Source organism: Colobus angolensis, unplaced genomic scaffold (genome assembly GCF_000951035.1).
Source record: "Colobus angolensis palliatus isolate OR3802 unplaced genomic scaffold, Cang.pa_1.0 Scaffold191, whole genome shotgun sequence".
NCBI classification, from domain to species: domain Eukaryota; kingdom Metazoa; phylum Chordata; class Mammalia; order Primates; family Cercopithecidae; genus Colobus; species Colobus angolensis.
Window position 1 is genome coordinate 4,298,876 of NW_012115055.1, and position 7,327 is coordinate 4,306,202.

Genomic DNA, 7,327 nt, shown 5'->3' on the forward strand with positions numbered 1-7,327 from the left:
TATATCCACAACTACAATTTTTCAACTATTAACCGCTGCAGCAGCCAGTTTATCATTTACTGGGTTTTGACACTGACATAAGATTAGCTTCCTTAATGACCAGATCAGAATGTTATTTCCAAGTGTGTACTAACGTAGCTATATTTTTTCCATGAAAAACTGTCCCATATGTTGCTTTTAAAGAAAACTGTTGCATTGTCACAAAAAGTTGGAGGGCAACCTAATGTGAACACTTTCATGTCTGTGTCACTTTATATTTTATGAAGTGTGTTTTAAATGCATTATGTCAATTAAGGTTCAACCTAACAACATAAAGGAATAGATGTTACTGCCATTTTGTAATTTAGAATAATGAGACTGAATGAAATTAGCTTATATTCTTATGATCACTCATAGCTTTATGTATGCATTCATTAGAATTTAGAGATATAAAAGAGCTGAATAAATCAAATTAACTAAATTTTAAATCTGTTCAAGTTTGTTTACACATTAATATCTGTTTCATTTCTTTAAATCATCTGTAGGTGTCTTTCAAGTTAGAAGTAATTTGCTTATTTGCTTATTTCTTATCTTCTACTAAAGTTTGTATTTTTGTTGCGTTCTTGGCTGATGGATTTTTTTAAATTCCTTTTTTTCACAGTCTCCATGCATCAGTACTTTGTACCATCCATTCTCTCCCCTCAAATCTCTGCCTCTTTCTCTCTGTGTTTGTGAGTATGTATGTGTATGTGTGCATGTTTATCAGGATGGACTTTGTGTTATTTTTATATTCACAAAGACATTAAACAGAACAAAACAAAACAAAAACTCCAAATCTTCAGAGCAGCCTGGCTCAAATGTAAAATTGTGTACCTTGTTATCCCATAATTATTCTTTCGTGGAGAATAATATGAGCTATATGAAAAATTTGGTGACAGTTTAATAAGGAAAAATGGCATTGTGTGCCTAATAACCATACAAAATCCTCAAGCTTTCACTATAATGGAATTGAGAAAAGAATTTTTAAACCCTCCACTTACCTTAGCAGTGATAATGATTCACTGAAAAATTTATTTATTTTTGAAGAGGTTACATTGAAACATTCAGTGAATAAAATAATATATTTTATAGAAATTTTTAGAATATGAAAATTATTGTGGGATGATGCATTATTTATAATTTAAATTTATACATTATAAAACTTCTATATAATACCTGGCTACCTTAAAGTGTAAAAATGTATATGATAGTCTATTGTTATAGACTCTTGGAGGTAATTTCTGCTTAAGTAAACATACACCATATTTATACATAATGGAGCTCACATTCTACTTAAAGTGTGTGTATGTGTTTGTTTATGTATGTGTAGAAAAATATTGTTATCTACATTAGCTTCTGGCTATTCCATATAATTAAAGAATGCACGATCATAAATAAATGCTGGTTGAAATACTGTGATGTCATATACACACAGGCATTTCATTTGGCACATGTGACATTTTAGAAAAATAAGGAGAAACTTCTTGAAATCTTCTGTAAATAAATATCTTTATAGCCATAATTTTAAAAATTTAAGTAGAGAAGATTGAACACTGAAATAAAAAAGGACTTTGTAATTTACTGTTTATTTTCTTATTTGCACTTAATTTATTGAAAACAAACAAAAAACCTTGGATTTATTTTTCCTTCTTAAAAAATGTTCAAGGTTGAGCACACAACAACTCAAATATTCCACAACTAAAAAATAATAGATACTTGAATTCATCGTTCTGTTACCCAAATCCACTGCGTTTTTGTAGTCTACTTTTTCTAGGAAATGAAGCTGTAAACTTCAATGTAGAAACTATTCTTCAGTATATTTGAAGGCTATAATCAGTCTTTAGCTGATTATACCTCAGCATTTAGTTCCAGGTTTTACCTCAGCCTTTAGTTTCAGATTTTAAAACAACAATGATACGGAGAAATACTTTCTTAATCCTTTATTTATTAAACCTATTTCACCATCTTTCAAATCCTTTAGAAACTGCCATGGTTTAGCACCAAAGAATGTAATGAAAATGTTGAAAATAAGTTGCAGTCCAATCAAAGCCATATTTCGCATTGCAAATTAAAAACATATCTTTTCTAAATGGAGATAAAGTATAGGGAAATTCCTCCAAAAAGCATAATTTATTAAATTATTTTTTCCATCTCTGAGGTTAGTGACATTGTGTAATAAATTTTTTTAAGATATTCATAGTTATTCATATATTTGTTTATGTTAATTACTATTAATAATAGCAACATAGAACTATAATGCCTAAAAAGAGTAGGATATTTCAAACCTTGTAAAGCAATGCTTGATGATCTTGAACTTTTGGTTGAGAGCTAGGTACAGTGAATCATGCCTGTAGTCCCAAATACTCAGGAGGCTGAGGTGGTAGGATTGCTTGGGTCCAGGAGTTGGTGGCTGAAAGGAGCTGTGATTGCACCACTCCACTCCAGTCTGGGTGACAGAACAAGACCCTGTGTCAAAAACAGAAAAAAGAAACAAAACTTTTGGTAAGAGTGTCAGAGATACAAAAATATCCATTTAGTGTTCAAGAAATAATTCAATGACATTTTATAGAAAATAATGCAGATAGGTAAACTGTTTATCTTCATTCATTATTTAGCAAATATTATGGGGACACATTTCCAGTCAGGTAATGGAAGTATTGTCTGAAAAACTACTGATAAAGACAAATTAAAATGGCAATTATAAAAATTATATTAAAATTGACATTTATTTACATTGTACCTTAGTAAGAGAAAATAACCATTGTTTAGAGGATTTTTTTATTATTTCAAAACAATCTTCAAATAATAAGGTTCAAGACAAAATTCACTTAATAAAATTAATATATTTAATGTTGCCCACACAAATAATGCATATTTTTGAAATCATACATAAAATTTGAAAAATGCATATAAAATTAAGTAACCATGCAGAGTATCACATTAAATTTCTAGTTATATAAGAATTAAGTATTTGTATGGGCAATTTCAAAACACATTAATTTTATTAGGTGGTGATTTTTGTCCTCGACAGCTATAGTTTTTTAGTTTGTTTACTTTTTGGTTTTTCTTTTTGTTGATATTGTTGTCAATATCTGTCATGATGTGAGAAAGGAGAATAGGGATAAAGATGATGACAACTAATTTAAAAGATTCTATATCGAAACAGAAATAGAAATATTCTGTAATTTAAAAATGCAGGATATAAAATTATATTTATTTTACTTTATTTTATTTTGAGACATGATCTGGCTCTGTCACCCTGGCTGGAATGCAGTGGCGTGAACTTGGCTCACTGCCACCTCCGCCTCCTGGGCTCAAGTCATCCTTTCACCTCAGCCTCCCAAGTATCTGGGACTACAAGCACACACAGCATACCAAGATAACTTTTTGTATTTCTTGTTGAGATGCGATTTGACCATGTTGCCCAGGCTCGTTTTGAACTCTTGGACTCAAGGTATCTGCCTGCCTCAGCCTCCCAAAGTTTTGGGATGACAGGCATGAGCCACTGTGCTTGGTCTATATTTTTAATTATACAAAAATCGAGATACTATTTTGTTATTATCTTAATCTTTTACTTCCTCGCCTTGAGGTAATCTTATTTATTTCTTAATATGTATTTTTATATCTTTCTCAGTGCACGTGATCACACATATGGCTTTTTATGTACACTAGATTGTAGAATACATATTATTTTAAAGTATATATAGTATGTTTATCAAAACAGTAACAAAAAAGGAGAAGTTGTTTTATGCCAAAAAAAGGATTGAACTTTCTAACTAGAAATCTTGAAGTCCTGATTTTCCATTTAAAATATCACAAAAAAAGTATAACAAAAATGTGAGCCAAAATAAGAAAACAACTAACTCTCCAGCACTTTTTTTGAGACAACTAAGCTTTCAAAAGTAGTATGTTATTAGTTCACAAATCAGTTGTTGTTTAGATTCTTCAATGGTGTCCTATCACACTGAAAATTAAATCAGTATCTAACCAACGTTTGGCCTGAGTTAGTCCCCAATTACCTCTCTAATCCCATTGAACTTTCTTGAGCCTACTAAGCCTTCTGTTCTTCAGAAAGTTTGCCCTTTTATTCTCTTTATGAAACTTCCCCAGATATTTTCATGGCTGGCTTCTTCATTTTATTTGAGATTCTGCTTAAATATCACTTCCTTAGAGAAGCCTTTTCTGAATAACATGTCAAAAACTCTAGCTCCTTATTCCTTTTTCCACTGCCTGGCTTAACTTTTCTTCTTTGCTTTTATTAATGCCTCATACACATGGAAGTGTATGTTTATGTTTTGTTCCTCCACCTGGAATTTAAACCTTACAGAGTTAAGGATGTGTTGTGTCTTTTTTAGGGTGGCCAAATGTTCTGGTTGGTGTGAGACTGGGGAAGGGGAGTAGGGAGGTTCTCAGGATGTGGCAGTTTCAGTGCTATCACTGCGATGGTCCATGGCAAACCAGAATGTTTGGTCACCCTGGTTGTTCACTGTTCCTTGCCTTTTACTTGGAATAAGGGTGGGTACATGGTAGATGCTTAATAACTATTTATTGAATGAATGAAGCAGTGAATTTGAACTTGAATTTAAATGTTAAGTTCAACAATAATTTTTTAAATTATTAAGTTTTGTAACAACGGAGGTGGATTTTCTGGTATCAACTTGTGTTTCGGATGATTGGAGAATTTTCATGGCTCCTCTGAAACCAGTACACAAAGAAAACAAATAAGTTACTGGTTTCAGAGGAGCCATGAAAATGTAGGTGGAGAAAATTTTAAGAGCTCCACAAGTATGCAAAAACTTGTCGAACCCATAAAATTCTCTCCGCCTACTTTTAAGATAGCTGACTTCAATAATTTTCAGCCCATAGTTTTACCTTAATTTTCCATAGAAAGCCTGTATTATGGTGTTTAGGAGTTCTGGTTATATACTTTTACAGCGTCTGCACTTCTCTGAATAGTGCTTTGCTCAATGCCTGTCTGCCCTTTAGACTTCACATCTCATGAATTCAAAGATCATGTCTGTCTTGCTCACTCCTGATTCTCTGACATCTAACACAATCCAGTACACCCTTATTTGAGTTCCCTGTAGCACATTGTTTCACAGACAAGCAGACATTTTTCTGGTTACAGATTACTGCTGTAATATGCAATATAACCTCTGTGTGTGTATGTGTGTGTATAAAATGGACACACGGATATGTAAATATATGTGCCATGCATTTTGTATTTTACACATCAGTATGATAAACACCTCTCTTCTGTGCTTGGGAAAATTTGAGTATCTCTCTATTCCTTGCACTCAAAGAGTTGTAGCTAAAAATACAGGGTGAAGAAAAAAGACAATATTGGGAAGAAAGCTGCAGTGGGTACCTAGGACATATCTGTGGAAATTATAATCAGGGATAGGATTAGACTCTTAATATTTGGAAAGACTATGAATCTTAATGAATTTGTCAGAATTGCCAGCCAAACTCAAAAATAATTTAGGTTGTGGATTTTCCAAATTGATGGAGAAAATAAATAAGACCTTATGTATTATTCAATACATTATATCAATAAATTATTCAGTAATTAGATGGAAATTGTCATATACTCAGAAAAAATAAATATACTTTGGAACTTGTTGTTTTATTTCTCATAGAGTTTTTAAAGCTAATAATCTATTTAAAATGTTAGCTGACTGAGCTGTAACGAAAGAAAAGATAGAAATGCTTTGCTTCCGAGTAGCAAGAGGATAGAAAAGCCCCAGGAGGTCACAAGTCTTCTTTCATTCTGCACCTTTGTGGATGGCATTCTAATGGAGGAATAGAGATGGTATGACGTAGAGGCCCTCAGTAATCCCAACTGGATGCTGCAAAGACAATCTTTCTTCATTAGAAACTGCTTTCAGTGTGCATATCTGTTTAAAACTGACCTCCCTCCTTTTTCCCCCCAACCTGTCTTCCCTCTCCTTCATTGCCTGGCCGAAAACACAAATCATTTCTGCACTTCTCCTGATTAACTCGGACTCACTCTGATCGCTTTTCTCATATACTACACCTCAGAACTTGCACTGTGACTGTGCAATTTTCATTTGCTCTCATTTATCTGTTGCTTTTTAAAGGTGGCGAAATACTTTAAATCTCCCACTCAATTGTCAACTCTTTGAAGACAGGTATCCCAGATTTTATTGGTTTTACACCCTGCCCCAGAACTTAGTAGAATGTTCTGTCCATATGAGCAATGAAGAACTTAACTGAAGGCAGCCTGAGAGACTCAACTTCTCACTAAAGTTATGAAACTCTGAAAAAGATACCCACGTTTTGAAATGTGCTAAACAACACAAAGGCATTTGTTTCACAAAGCCGTTTTTCAAAATTATAACTAAATTTAGAATTTATGAATTATACTTTATTTTGGTACATAATAGGCACTCAAATTCTTCTGGGGTTTTTAATGTATAACTTTACATACAATAAAATGTATTCATTTAAAGTGGACAGTCTGATGAGGCTTGACAAATGTATATACTTGTTTACCCTCCACTCCAGTCTAGACACAGAATAGTTCCATTGCCCCAAAACATTCTCTCCTGCTTTCTCTCTGTTGGTACTCCCCACCCACTGGATGAGACTACAACTGATATGATTTCTATTAAAGGAAAATTCATTAGTCTTAAACAGAATCTATGTCAGTTTCATATCGAGGATAAAGTTCACTTTGCTAATGGGGCTGTAACTTGAGAAGCAAAGAGTAAAGAATCATGATATATTTTCAGAAGAACCTAGGAAAGAAGTGAAAGTGTCCCCAACTCTGAACATTTTATTTTTTTCAAAGGTATTCAATTAGTTATTTAGTGTACCCCCCTAAACTTGGTTATGGCAAATTGGCCTTTTGTGTATGCTATGGAAAAATAATAATACTGGGTAGCAATAATGAAAGAGTATGTTTTGATTTGATTAAAAATTATACATAATTGATATATTAATATATTATTGATTAGAACCACAAGAACAATTAATTTATAAACCCTTTGTAATTATTCATTTTCACTGTAGTGCATGAAGACATTCAGAAATACATTAACATGAATTAAAACTTATTCTCCATACTAGGTAGTAGTCAGTAAATTTCTCTTTACTTCTCTCTCTTTCTAATTTAGGGGCTTTAAAAATATGTTATTGAAATTGTATAGAATGTAACAAAATAAGGCAACTATACATAAAATTGCTGGAAAAATTATGCTTCAGTTCTAGAAAATTATATTTAATAAGAAGATATCACATTGTTACACAAGATTTTGTGACATATGTTTGAATGAAAAAAAGAAAC